Raw genomic sequence first — 16217 nt, 5'->3', positions numbered from 1 at the left:
AAAAGGAAAATTACCGGCTCAAGCTCAAAAGAAGCCGAATCAAAAGAAGAACAAAAATGTAAACTTTGTGAAATCGACAGGAACGGACAAGCTTTGGAATGAAGACACGACGTGAAGGCACTCAAAAGATGAAGACGATCGAGTTGCCATTGATCCTTCATCAACACCACAAGGATCTGAAGAATTAACGATCAAAAGATTCACGAACATGACTCAATGGAGAGTTCATTCTAACGATCAAAAAAATACTATTTAATAACCATTAATAATCTAAAAACAGAATTATATTATCAGACATCAGATGATTGATGCGTACATCATACAACACACATAACATATACTAATAATATATATCACAATGTTTAAGATTAATAAACTACAAGAGATATATACAGAATTACTTATCAAAAAATGGATTACCAATTAATGGCCATCAATACACTAAAAACAGAACTATATCATCAAACATCAGATGATTAATGTACACATCATACAACAAACATACCATATATCAATGTTGATACACTTTGTGTGGACGCAACTCGGCTCGGTTCGACTCGGCTCGGTACGACTTGGTTTCGACACGGTTAGGTCCGGCTCAAGCCCGACGTCACGGCATTCCTCCGTCGTGCGCCCCAGAGTTCGACACGCGAAGCACGGAGCGCCACAAGCCATGTCCCGTTTACACATCACCATGATATCATCATTGTGATGTCATGGTGATGTCATAACCTTTGACTAATTGAAAGTTGGCAACAGAAAGCACATTTGGGCCAATCAACGTCATTTGGGCCGTAACATTTGTGATGGACATTGTCTAATACTTGGGCCACTACAATCGACGAAACATGATTTGGTTAAATTGTATGTCGACGAAACAGAATGTGTTTCGTCGACTTTGAGTGTTTCGTTGACTCCCCTTTTGTTTCATCAAGTCTGTGTCTTTGTTTTAGTATAAATAGGTCTCTTAGTTTCTGTGTGAAACTTCGACGAGAGACGAGAGCTGTGAGACAGTCAGTAAACATTGTTTGTATATGTTTGTATGGTTCTCATCCCTAATCAATAGACATTGAATCTTTGGTTAACCATTGTGTTCATTGTGTTCTATGTTTGATTGGCTAAGTTAAGTGGATTCCGCACACTTAACTTTGTTTGTTATAAACAAGGATCTTGTGGTGAAAATCGATCCTCCGATTTCGGGACCTACAATTGGTATCCGAGCCTTGGCTCTTGGCTCTTCTCCTTGTTAAAACCGAGTGTTTTCGGGTGTGTTTCGGGTTTTTGAACTTTGTGTTCTTGTTGAAAATTTGTTTGAATCTTCAAAGATCACTGTAGTTTGTTGAAATTTCATATAAAAACCTTTTTTGTTTTTCATTTTTACATGTTAAAAGGTGGTTTTTAGTGAATTTTCGTGCATTTACTCGTGTTCGAAGAGTTTCGGTTCACCGGAAAACTTATTTTTCTGGGTGGTGTTCTTCATATCTTCAAACAATTATTCATAAATTCAACCTGTTGTTCTTGGTCAAACCTTTGTAAAAGTTGTTTGTTGTTGAAAATTGTGAAAAAGGATTAAAATATTGTTTTGGTTGGTAAGTTGGGTATGGTTCTGACAGTTGTCAGTAAAGATAAGATTTAGCTGAAAACTGTCACCAACTTTTTACCAACTCACTGACTTACTTTTCGACGAAACACACGTCAACGAAACAGAAATTCATTTCATCAGAAGGGTTGAAATTGACGAAACACATTTGGGACTCCTAGTTGACGAAACACAAAAGTCATTCTATTAAAGTTGACGAAACACATTTGGGCCTCCTAGTTGTGTTTCGTCAAAGCCCACATTCTTAATAATCCATTTCGTCAACAAGTAACAAGTGGGCCAACATTTTCACCCTGTTTCGTCAAAGCCCAAAAAGGACAAAATATTTTCTTTTTCGTCAACGGCTAATTCCATCTCGTCAAAAACCAAAAGACTTTGTTATAACCTATGAATTCTCAACATGTTATGATCGAGTAACATGTACGCTCTTCAGTTCCCTGCATGATTAAACCGAATACAAGTAAGAAAACCGAAAGCTTATGAAAATACAAAACTGGAAATCTCGTCACAGTAATAATAGCAAACAAGATTGAAGGTTTACCCTGAGATCACGTCGCCTCTTTTCCTCTAACATGGTTAATGATCGTTACCAGCTAGGGTTGTGTACGGCGGCACTGGCTGAAAAAGATACGTCTGTCGAATTGAATTGTTGAAAACTAAGTTTTTATGGTTGTGCGTGGGTATGGGTAAGGTGTGAAATTTACTATTCTACCCCCTCCATTTTACAATTTGTTTTAGTCTTGTTCATCACTTACCCCTTAAATTTGTGGATGTTCATTAATATAAGTCTGGATAACTTATATGCATTCTGATTTTTATAGAAAGGTGATGCCACCTCACATAAAAAAGAATATATTGAGGAGAGCACAACATTCCATACCCAAATCTCGGAAGCTTAAGCTAAAGCCAAAACCGAGTAACTATAACTCTGAAAAAAGATAAAGAAAACAGAAGCAAAGAAACAAGAATTAAAGAAAGCTTTGCCTGAGATCCCATCGCCAGTGCGTTGTATGTTTCCTATAATATAACACTGGCAATGAAGCTTACCAATAAGGGTTGTCGACCGTGGGAAATAAAGAGGTCTAGAAAAGACACAACTGATTAAATAACCAAAAGAGAAATAAGTATTTACGATTGTGCATGTCACTACTCGGATTTAGAGCAATGTTGGCGACATATGTGGCCGCTAATGATGTCACCACTATTACATGCGGCGAATGTTCAATAGCGGCAACATTGATCGCCGCTAATGCCTATGCCGGAGCCTTTGTGAAAAATTTGCCAAAGACGGAACAAAATATAATTGGGTGGTGGTTGTTACTAATCAAATTGAACACGAAAATGAAACAAAAACCATTAATTTATATTACAAAATTTCTACATAAAATTATCTAACTATCTATTTTCAAAAGCCATTAACGCTATGAGCAATCAACATGTTAGGATTAGCTAACATGTACGTTTTTCAGTTGCATGATTGAACCAAATACAAGTAAGAAAATGGAAAGCTTATGATAATACCAAAATGGAAATCTTGTAACAACAATAATAGCAAACGAGATTGCAGGGTTACCCTGAGATTGATCAGTTGCCTCTTTTCCTCTAACATTGTTAATGACCGCCACCAATTAGGGTTGTGGACGGCTGTTTGGAAAAGATACGTCTGCTTAATTGTTGAAAAATAGGTTTTTAGATAGGAGGAGGTAATGGGTTTAATACCCGTTCAAAAAAAAAAATACAAGTGTAGATAAGACTATGGGGTATGGGGTTGGGTTGGGGCGTGGGTTGGGGGAAAACGCCCAAGCCACCACCCCGGGTGGGCTTGGGTTGGGGCGTGGCCCTTGGGGCTTAGGTTTCAAGCCGGGCGTGGGGCAGGGGAGCAAGCTGACATGGCGGGCTGTGAATGGCGAATTCAAACTAGCCGTTGGCCTAGCCGTTGGGGGCTACTTTAAAAAAAAATCCTTTATAAATACCTTACCATATTTAACATTTTTCTCACACAATATCACACAATATCAAAAATCCTTTTTTTTTAAGTTATAGTGAATCGTCATTATCGTCACATATCACGACGGTGGTGAAAGCTATCGTGGAAGTGGAAGACGAAGACGATGAGGAAGAGACTCAACAACCTAAACGGAGGAGAAGGTACGTCGCTCATGAACGGCACACCGCTAACAATTTGTTGGTAAGCGATTACTTCTCAGCGGAACCTAAGTATAATGAAAAAATGTTTAGGCGTCGTTTCGTATGAGTAGAAACTTATTTTTAAGGATATCTAGAAATCTTGAGGAGAAGTATGTTATTTCCAACAAAAACCCGATGTAACCAGGCAATTAGGATTTAGTACGTGGCAAAAGGTCACGGCCGCACTTAGACAGTTAGCGTATGGCAATAGTTCGGACATTATGGATGACTATTTAAAAATGTCTGCACGTGTAGCTAGAGAAAGTCTTCACAACTTTTGTTCGTGTTTTCTAGAACTTTATACAAAAAGATATTTGAGAAAGCCCTCCTTCAGTGACATGCAACAAATATTGGAACATCACGCAGATTATCATGGGCTACCCGGGATGCTAGGTAGTTTAGATTGCATGAAATGGCCTTGGGAACTTTGTCCTACCCAATGGCAAGGCGCTCACACTAGTGGATTTCACGGGATGCCAGCCATCATGCTTGAAGCGGTTGCGTCCCAAGATCTTTGGATATGGCATGCGTTCTTCGGTATGCCAAGTTCACATAATGATATTACCATCATAAACCACTCGCCCCTTTTCAATTATCAGGTAAATGGTATAGGACCCAAAGGAACTTTCTTTGTAAACGGGGTTGAGTACGTGTACGGGTACTACCTAGTTGATGGGATTTACCCAGAGTGGGGGGTTTTCGAAAAACCGTTCACAAGACACGGTACCACAGATTCAAAGAGATTAAAGTTTAACAGGGTCCAGATGGCTAGATGGTTGCACGTAAAAACGTCGCGCGAGCATTCGGTGTTTTGAGGAAAAGGTAGCGAATATTAGCAATGCCTTGTCGACTATGGGACAAGGATCAGATTAGAAACGTGATGTACACATGTATCATTTTTCACAACATGATTTTGGAGGATGAAGGTAGAGCGGTCGTTACCTACTATGATGACGATGAACCCCAACCAGGTAACGTAACAGACGAAGATAAAGCGACAAATGAATTTTTGATAAAGTCAAGGGATATATATCACAACCTTCGATCTGATTTGGGGATCATGTTTCAACGATTCCTGGGTTCGAAACCGACAAAGACGACGAAGAATGATAGTTTTTTATTTTGATGTTTATTTTGTATGTTTATTTTAATAATTATTTTGTATGTTTATGTAGTTTTTGGTTATAAATATATATATATATATATATATATATATATATATATATATATATACATATATATATATATATATATATATATATATATATTAAAAAAACTGTTTTGAAATTACACGTGTCAAGCCATGCCCCAACCCAAGCCCCACCATACCCCACGGTCTAACTTATATGGCATTCTAATTTTGGTAGCAAGATCACCAAACTTCACAGATATAAAGAGAACATATTAAGGGGAGTGTAATATATTCGTTACCAATTTGAAAGCTTACACTAAAGCCAAAAGTTAGCGTCAAAATGATTACTCTAAAAAATAAATGAAGAAATATAGGTAATGAAACCAGAATTTATTGTTCGTAAAAATCAGAGTAAAACACTGCAACACATATAAATCAAATATTTAAGGTCCATCATTGTTTTTAGAATATCAAAATCTATATAAGAAAAGTATGGCATTAGACACTTTATTGAGATCTTCCAGCCGCAAACCACCACAATCATCGTACAAATCTTGATCCCTTCCACTTGCTATCTATAGCAATTTCACAAGAGAAAAGGAATTTTTGTTCACCATCCGTATCGATCTTTTAAATCCCATGAACCTCCCATTCGAACTTTATAGAAAACTTATCAGTTCCGTGCTGTGCTCGGTTTTCCGTTCAGTCTAACTCCGTAGCATCACCCAACTACCATTAACTCGGTTGATAACCGGATTGTAATCCGCCGCAGCGCCACCGTTACTCACCACGGACCACGAACCAGTGATATTACCATATAGCCGCAGACCTTGGCCACACTCAGTTCCATTAACGTCACATTTAGCTTCGGTGTCGCTTATATGGATTTCATATCACGATCCAGCCAACGTCACTCATGTTGGTTCAGTTCTGTTTATACATGAAGGGAAACATGAAAACATACCTTTGATTGCATCAGTACAGGCCAGCAGAGAATCCAGATGTAGATGCAGCAATAGTGTTTGACATAGTTGTCAGTTTTTGTCTGGTTCCTTCTTAGGGTGCAATCTAATGATGGTGGCTAAGAAAACCGAAAAGGGTATCGGCCGTAGGAGAGGGAGGTCGAACATTATGATGTTATGGCTAATATGGTGTCTGATTGTGTAACTGAGTAACCCCTTAACCTCCACATAAGTCTCCTTATATAAGCACCCAGGAGGAAACCCTAATTAGTTAATAAGGGTAATTAGGCCCATCAACAATTACCAACTAATTATTTAATAGGATTGTTATATATTTTGATCCATATAATGTGAATGATTATAATGGCTATAGATTAAATATCAATACGTATTATATTTAATCTTACATTCTCCCACTTAGCCGAGTAATCATTTACTATGAGTATTAGATAAGCCTGATCAGGAGTTAACACTCATTTTAGCCTTAAACAAGTACTATAGCAGAAAAATACAGCCGTTGAATCATTATGCGACTCAGGACCCCCATTAATCATACTATAGCCTTAATTTAAAACCTAATCGTTATGATCAAAATACACGTAAGCCCTTTGTTTGATTTGTAACTATATTTGTCTATATGCCATTATGCTAGCTTGACATATTCTTAGAGACATACAAAATCAAACTGATGAGGAAAATTAACTAATACTTAGTCATTCATAGTACGATATGCAATTGCGCACGACTATTAATTAATACCCGTCTATGAGCTCACTTAATAAGACTTATGGGTAATAGCCCTTCAGTTATAGGATCCTTAAGCATATCATGAATGTATTCGATACAAAACTTAGTTTCCTCAATTCGTTCATAAACGAATAATTAATTGCGTATCGAAACTTAATGCAGCACCTCTTGAACTGTTACTGTTCAAGGAGTCATGGTAGCTGACTTTATCACACTAATTCTTCAAAACATTAATTATATGGAGTTAATAAACTTATGAGTCCACTGATAAATTTCCAACAACATTTAGTGACTATATTATGTCGTTATAACTCAGGTTGTTAATATCAGTGCATTACGACTCCTCCATGAAATAGGTTTTGTCTGCTGACATAAAGATATACCCGAAATTACATTTTATCGTCTTTGAATATCTCAAAGTTAGAGTAATAAACCGGTTTTAATTCTCACTTCTTCTTTAAATTATAGTCTCTCGTTTCTTTTAAAGATATTGTAATACTCCATTAGATGCTACACATTAATCTAGACATATCTAGTGTGTTGCAATGTGAGTAATATCTAAACGAGTATAAACTTAAACTTACATAAGGCTTCCAATTAATGAAGCGTAAATAAATAATATCATTTATCCTATTATCCTCTTAAAGAAGAGCAGTATTGTTTGTTACATATGTAAGGACCCATTTAATGTTAAACTTATAGAACGAAACTATTGTCCCATTGGGTCTATCTCGGTATGTCATGATATCAATCACGTAAGAGATATCTCTGAGATCTATTATATCAAAGTTTGTGTTAACAATGCTTTGACTTATGTAACATATACTTGTCAAAAGAATGTCATCTATATAGACAAGTTTATCTTAGTTGCTCCCACTCATTTTGAGGTAGGTACATTAATCCACTTGATTCTTGATGAAAATAATTACGTTAGCTTTTCATCACATTATGATGTTTGCATTAACCCATACATGGATATTATTGGCTTACAAATAAAGTGTTCTTTAACCTTCAGTTTGAAACTTTAGGTTGTTATCTAATGAACATGTAAATGTGTCAGCCATTTGTTAGGGAAAATCGTTTTAATGTTCATCTAATGTAGCTTTAAACTATTATAAGCTACTAGAACTGTGATGATCCTCAAAGAAATCTTTTGTTAGATATGTAATAAAGATTCTTTGATAATTTATCTCTTTCTGAGTATAACCTTTGACAATCAATCAAGCTTCTTAGTGTCTTAACGCTTATATTAGGATTTGGTTTAGTTATGAACACTCTAAGGTAATTCAATCAAATCCCAAATGTTACACAAACACATAAAAAACAGTTTTACTAGAAAACTGTTTTATTCCATTCAAATGATTGATTTACACTAATGGCTTGATTTTAAGAGATAGGATCATTAAACATTTCCAAAATCCATTTCAACTTCAATTAGGGAGGTTATGTAATCATCAAAGTTAGTAGGCTTGTAAACCTGGATGACCTCCTGAGTTGATTATTGGGTCATTAGAAGTTTCAGTTTTATGGATTAGCTCTTGGTTAGGTTGCTATCATTTCATTCTAAGTTTGTAAGGGTTGGTGCAGTATGATATACAAGAGGTGTAATCGGAGTTAAATTCGCAGTGAAATTTAATGACACTCTTCCCCCAGCCTCTTGTATTCCTTGCAAATCATGATAAGGACTTTGACTGCTCCCACCGAGCTTAGAAATCTTTAGGAACTCAGCATGCGTAGGGTCAATATGTAACGACCAACAAATTTTAATAGAGAAACAAGTTAATGACGTTAGTCGTTATGATTTCTCTTGTTGAGGATTATGTTAGTTTAGGTAAGAAATCTAAGTGTGCCCACAATTAAGCAACAATGAACCTTTTGTAAGAGTAGCATTAGATTTTAAGGAGACAAGTATTGATGGAACAGTGTCATGATGGAGCGGTGTCTTGTACAAGAGGTGCAAATTTAGGTAATGTAAAATTTTCACTCCCCCACCTCTTGCAACTATTGCAAGTTATTATTAAGACACTTAATGCTCCCACTGATCTTTAATATCTCTAGAATGCTACAAGAGAAGTTTCAATGAGCTACGTGACGTTATCACATATACGTTAGACTTTATTTGATTCTTTAATGTCCAGATATCATAAGAAACTTTAGGGACATATTTAATAGAAATCTTATTAAGTACATATATGAATAAATTTCTTCTAAGACCGTGGGCCATATGTGACAAAATTTAGATACAAGTTGATAGTCTATTAAATGATAAATGAATTATGTCTGAATATTCCATTTAGAATAAGTTCCACGAATGTCAATGAATGACTTATGATGGACCCATAATTATTCCTTAAGCCAAGTCATATTTTATGGCTTTAACGTCATGATTTAAAAAACTTAAAATGAGATTAGATGAAAAAATCATCCTCACTAACCATGTTATGATTTCTCATGAATTTTGGTTCTAATGGATGAAATTTATAAGTCTCATTTTCCTTTTGTCAAATTCTCATTTGCATGATGACAAAAGTTGTGAAAAGTAAGGTATCATCTAGTTTCATCTTAGTAATGTTTCTATCCAGATATTTAGAACAAATAAAATGAGAGTTTACGGTAAGTGCAGGGCCGGCTAAGCCCATGTGCAGAGTGGGCCTCTGCACAGGGCCCAAACCAGCATGGGGCCCAACGAAAATTCTGCAATATATGTTATTATATAGGCCCATGTTTTAATGAATTGAAATAAGCCCAAATCAAAACAATAAGGGCCCAGATCCTTGAAAAAAATTCTGATCAGTACGTATGCCGTATGCGGACGAGGGAAATTGGGAGGAAACCAAAAGGCTTTTACTCAATCGTATTGCACGCACGGAGAGCCGCAGAGGAGACAAAAGGTCGACTACTCGACTTTAATCCGGTGATTCCGGTCAATTACTCAATCGTATTACACGCACGGACTCACGGAGACAAGTATTTCGGAATCGAATCGGTCAATCAGGTATGCTAATATCAGTCGAATTATCGAAAATTCATATGTTTTTTGTGATTTTGTCTTTTTGATTTCGTTTTTTGATTTCATAATATCAGTCGATTCGATTTCATATGAATATTTTTATTGAATGTTTTTATAGAATGATTGAAATATAGAATGAAATCATGAATGTTATTTGTTATTTGATTGAAACTAGCATCTGGTGTTCATTAGTTTGATTTTCACTTTTGACTTTTTTTCTGAAATTGTTCGGTTTTCACTTTTCAGTTTCTACCAAATAAATCAAATAGAACATTGATGATATAAAGATTGGGTTTTCAGAAATTAAGTGATGTTTTGTGAATGTGATTGAAATTTTGAATGAATGTTTTTTTTGTTAATATTTAGAAATTATGCCTCCCGTTCCTAAATACAAATACCCATCCGGCCATCAAAAACGTAAGAAGAGGAAGTTAGATACTTTGAACATTTTTGCTACACTATTTTTGTTAATTTGTTTTATCTATTTCATAACAATTATCGTAGTATTATGAATTTTTAGTATTTATATATATATGATTGAATGATTGATGAGTTTATGTTATATGAAGATTTGCGAATAGGGCCCAAATTTTTTATCTCGAACAGGGCCAAATTTTTTTTTGTGATTTTCGGAGACGGCCCTGGGTAAGTGTGACTTTATGTTGACTATGCAAACCTCACAATCTTCATATCTTTGCTTAATTATGATACTATATTCTGATTAATCAGAATATATAAGGTATCGAAAAGCGTTGTTTGAAGACTGCTTATTATGGCTCTTATAGCCTTAACATTTAATTTTTGTCACTAACTCTCGTGTTAGTTATTTGTCGAGTTCTGGTAAGGAAACGTATGGAACTAGAGTCAACTAATCATGTGTTAATTGGAATATTAAAAATTATCAGACTTAAATATCATTAGGAAGTTACTATCTAATTAATTTATCCAACTGTTCTTTAGAATAATGGATAGTCTCGTTGCTTATGCCTAGTCTAATGACATAATTATGCAGTGAGATTTTTCCCTTGAAGAACCTTAACGTTGGGATTAGCACTTGTAATTTGTCTATGGACCTTAGAACAATCCTCTTTTAAAGTTTTAGTGGTTGTAAGGTGAATAACATCTTATTTTCCAGTTTCAAACATTTATTTCTATGTACATATGTTGCTTATCAACACACTCGTTATACTTTGGTACTTTTGAGTGTTGTAGCTGATTTATAATGCATCAAATTGTACAAATGAAAACTTAGTATGTAATGTACTGGAAAATGTACTTATTTCCAAGCGTAAGCCCTTAACTTTATGGGTCATGGTATTGTACATTATAATATATTCACATATACCACTTAACCTTATAATTTATAATTTTAAATGAAGACATGCGCCTTAGGAGTTCTTGTGATTATTCCACAATTATAGATTAGTCTTAGGAAAAAAAACTTAATCTGGAATAACTTTAGTGATAGCAATTATGTTAGAGAGTTCTTGATTATCATAAGAGACATCATGTTCGATTTATCCTAATCATCATGCTCTACTTTTCTTCTGTAGTGTTTTATCAGAAGAGAGCAATAGAATTATCGTGTCTTAAGAGATAATCAAGGATTTAACTTAAGAGCTAATTCTTATAGAAACTTTAAATAAAGCAAACATTTTAGGTTTAGGAAATTAGAGTGGATGAGATATAGATTTATAGAAGAAAATTATAGTGAGTAAAAATTATGGGTACTAAGAATAACGCAGACAAAATGATCACAAAAAATTAATTGAGGATCATTAATATAAGGATCATTATGTGAAGAGGTGGTGATATGTCTATTACTAACATCAAAATAATAGACTACTTAAAGTTCTACTTAAACGAAGACAAAACAGCTTTGGCCAGAAGTGTAATCATTTAAGCATGTGTGCAAAGTGGTTGTAACAAATCAGCTTTGGCAAGAACTTGAGACAATCACTTTAGTTATGCACTTGTTAAGTATGCCATCTATGAAGGAATTAAATCAGCTTTGGCCAGATATTAAGACATTCATGTTTATGATGCACACTTAACTTGGCTTTCGTAATACTTGAACGATAAGTAGATGTATCAAGTCAGCTTTGGCCAGAAGTGATACATCAGAAGCTCATTCAAGTTAAGCCATTTTGGTTTTGTAAAACATTATTTGATCCTCATTAATTAACTAATTAATTACAAAAACCAATCATTTAATAGCAAACCACCCGTTAGCGCGGATCGAACTCCGCGGTGAGTTCGCTGGGGGTGCAGGCGTGCCCCCGCACGGGGTTCGGGGCGGAGCCCCGAGCTAAATCTTAGTTCACATTAAACAGCCTAAAATAATGAGGTTTCGAGTCAGGTTTCGACTGAGTTATGAGATCTCGAGTCAGTTATGAGGTCTCGAGTCGCAACCTTGTTGTCACGAGTCGGAACCATGGTCTCGACTACTATATCTTATGAGATCTCGAGTCATGATGAGGTCTCGAGTCGCAACCACGGTCTCGAGTCGCAACCTTATGGTCTCGAGTTATGACGTTATGGTCTCGAGTCGCAACCTTATGGTCTCGAGTTATGACGTTATGGTCTCGAGTCGAGACCTTTGTCTCGAGTTGTAGACCTTTGAGCCCTTTTGATTTCGAGTTGTAGACCTTTGAGCCCTTTTGATTTCGAGTCGAGACCTTATGGTCTCGAGTCGAGATCTGTTGGTCTCGAGTTATGAAGGTTTAAGGACCTGATGATTTCGAGTCGAGACCTTATGGTCTCGAATCGTAATCTGATGATCTCGAAGCTTCCTGTTAACAGCTGTGAATGTGAAAGCATAACTGAAAATTCGAATTCTAAGGGATTATGAGATATTATTTCCTGTTTTAAGATGATCTAATTTTATCAGCATATTTCAAAAATTATAACTGTTTATCTAATAACAGTTTTCAAATAAACTTAAAAAATAAAATTGGATCAAACATGGAAAAACACTCATTAATCCTAAAACATTCCAAAACATAATAGAATTTTTGAATTTTCCTAAGAACATGATGAACCCTAAAAAACATAAAACATAAATTCTGGAACCCGAAACCTGAATTTTAATAGTTTTTCTAAACAGATTTCGGTCAAAACATAACCCAGTTGAAATCGAGTGAACATATAATTAATCCTTTTTCCCGAAAACAGAGATCTCGAGTCGATCTTCATGACTCGAAACCGGCTGTCACCGTTTTAAAGTTACAAAAAATCCGTTTTCCAAGTTTCAATCCCAGAATTATGGATACGAAAACAGAACAGACTAATCAACATATGCTCTGATACCACATGTTGGTTCAGTTCTGTTTATACATGAAGGAAAACATGAAAACATACCTTTGATTGCATCAGTACAGGCCAGCAGAGAATCCAGATGTAGATGCAGCAATAGTGTTTGACATAGTTGTCAGTTTTGGTCTGGTTCCTCCTTAGGGTGCAATCTAATGATGGTGGCTAAGAAAACCGAAAAGGGTATCGGCCGTAGGAGTGGGAGGTCAAACATTATGATGTTATGGCTAATAGGGTGTCTGATTGTGTAACTGAGTAACCCCTTAACCTCCACATAAGTCTCCTTATATAAGCACCCAAGAGGAAACCCTAATTAGTTAATAAGGGTAATTAGGCCCATCAACAATTACCAACTAATTATTTAATAGGATTGTTATATATTTTGATCCATATAATGTGAATGATTATAATGGCTATAGATTAAATATCAATACGTATTATATTTAATCTTACAACTCATCCGTGCATGACAGCTGTTGTTCATTCGCAGACGCGTTACCATTCGACTATTGCGGTAATGATTCCGACCCTTCTTTAATATAACAATTATCCTAACATAATACACACACAAAATAAAGTGTTTATATCCTAACTTGATGACTAGACGTATTGAGACCTAAATATTTAACATTATTTCAATGTTTATCATCCTATTATGCATAACCTCTTTCTCCGTCGTATCTATTTTCTTTTTCTGTCACCAACCATACAGTAATTCCACTCATCCTTTCTTTCTCCAAATTTTTTCTAACCACCTTTGGTTAGATGTATATTTCCTTTTGTTGATACACCTTTTGTGGACGCGACTCGACTCGACTCGGTTCGACTCGGTTCGGTTCAACTTGGTTTCGACACGGTTAGGTCCGGCTCAAGCCCGACGTCACGACATTCCTCCGTCGTGCGCCCAAGAGTTCGACACGTGAAGCACGGAGAGCCGTGAACAAATCCCGTGTACACATCATCATGACATCATCATGATGATGTCATGATGATGTCACATGTTGACTAAATACAAGTTCATGAAGAAATTTGCTATATGTGCGTGCATGTGAATTGAGTTTGGGCTAATCAGAATGCAACATGGGCCGAAACCATTCACCTGGGCCGAACACCCATTTGTTTCCATGCATGTCGACGAAACAAGGAAGTGTTTCGTCGACTTTGAAGACTCGACTTTGTCATTTCGTCGACCTGCTTGTTTCATCGAGACATCAAAGCATTTCTTCGAGACCTGCTTCTATTTCCTCGATGCTGGTCCTATATAAACAGCACATATCAGACAGAAGAAAACGAGAGACACAAGTGTGAGAACCAGAGAGAACTAGAGAGAGTTTAGTGTGTGAACCTTGTATTGTAATCGTGTAACTTAAACTCATCTCATATATATAAAGTGTGTTAATCAGTGAATCTCTGTGCCGTTCTCGTGTCGATCTCGATCTCGGTTTGCATCTCCGGTTGGTTTCCGCACAACCGGGTGTGTTCGGTAACAAGGATTAGGAGACTAGATCCTTCGCAAGCCGGACCTACAAGTGGTATCAGAGCCTTGGCTCTTCTCCTTGTTAAAACCGAGTGTTTTTCGGGTCTTTGTAGTTCATATTTTCTGGAAAATTAGCTTATTACTTCGAAAATTCTGGTGTTTTTGCTGTTAGTTCATAGCAAACCTTGCTTAAAACTCTTTTATGTATGATGTGTTAAGTTTTTTAGTGAAGTATCAAGCAAAATTCGTGTTCGGATATTTTTCGGTTCACCGGAAAACTCATAAGTTTACCGGAATCTTCATCAAGCTCATAGTGTTCTTCAAAGTGTTCTTGATATCTTCATGTATTTGCTGTGCATTGATTCTTGTTGAAGTTACTGTTGAAGTGTATAAGATTAATATATATTGCTTTGAAAATCATGACTGAGACCATGATGGGTGGTTGGTAATGTGTTGTATCTAAGTAAGGTGTAAGTTTGACAAAAGTAAGGTGTGTCAGACAAAAGGATAAGACTTTGTAAAGATTTCTCACCAACTTCTTTACACTTTAGTCAACAAAGTTCTTTTCTCACAATTGGTTTTTGACGAAACCCCACATATTTTCTCTTTTTTTCCTTTTTTTAAAAAGGAATTCAGTCAAAACTAAATTAAGGTTTCGTCATTTACCAGGTTGATCAGAACTGTTTCGTCACACTGAGATCAAATACACTTTAGTCGACCAAACAGGAATTGTGTTTCGTCGCAACATATATTCAAAACAGTTTCGTCGCCAAGATCACCAATTGTTTCGTCAACATAGTTCAATCATAGAGTTTCGCCGAGGTTTCATATCATTCGGTTTCGTCGATCAAAATTTGCAACTGTTTCTTCGTTCAACAAAATTCATTCAGTTTCGTCGATAGTGGATATCACTTCGAGTTTGGTCGTGATCCTTTGTTATTTTTAATAGAAGACTTGCAAAATTGATTTAACAGTTTGGTTTTAAGTGTTTATTCAGGTTTTCAATTTTATTCATCAAAAATGAATCCGGATTGGTGGGGTAATCCGTCTACTACAGAAAGTAAGTATAGAAGCACGGGTTTGTCGCCATCATGGGCCGAATCTCCCGCACCCGCATCATCGCAAGCAAATCCAATTTCGACAGGTTAATCGGCGTTTGTTTCAAATCAAACTCCAAGTATTCAAAGCATACTCCTAAGCGAAGGCGAGACTGGAAGTCTAAATCGCCCACCGAAATTGATGCACATAAACGAATATCCTGGATGGGTAGATAGATTCCATACGTATGTCCTTAGGCAAAACACAGAATTGTGGTTACGTTTTACCACAGATTTCGATCAAGCTCTTGAGGTTGCCGCTTCGACTGCCGCAACATTTGCCGATCTTTCGGAAGATCATAAAAGGCATATGATTTGGAAAAGAAAGCATATGCTATTCTAACTCAGGCGTTGAGCAAGGATATATATCATCAGTTTGTCAGCTTCAAAACGACAAAGCGATTATCGGATGCATTGAAGACGAGAGGTGTAGGAAACGAAGTGACACGCCAATTGCGACATGACTTACTCAAGAAGGAGTTTGATGGTTTTACATGTATGGAAAAAGAATCTTTGGGGGATTTAACAAGTCGGTTTTATCACTTATTGACTGAATTGGGTAATTATAGGGTAACAACAACTCCAGCAGAGGTTGTTACAAAGTTTGCTGATGCACTGCCACCTCAATGGAATGGTTTCTTGGAAATCCTGAAATACACTGGCACATTGGCTACGACAAATATCAATGACTTC

This window comes from Helianthus annuus, chromosome 16 (assembly GCF_002127325.2).
Source record: "Helianthus annuus cultivar XRQ/B chromosome 16, HanXRQr2.0-SUNRISE, whole genome shotgun sequence".
Classification (NCBI taxonomy): Eukaryota; Viridiplantae; Streptophyta; class Magnoliopsida; order Asterales; family Asteraceae; genus Helianthus; species Helianthus annuus.
The sequence above is the reverse complement of the archived record's forward strand: the minus strand, read 5'-3'. Positions refer to the sequence as shown.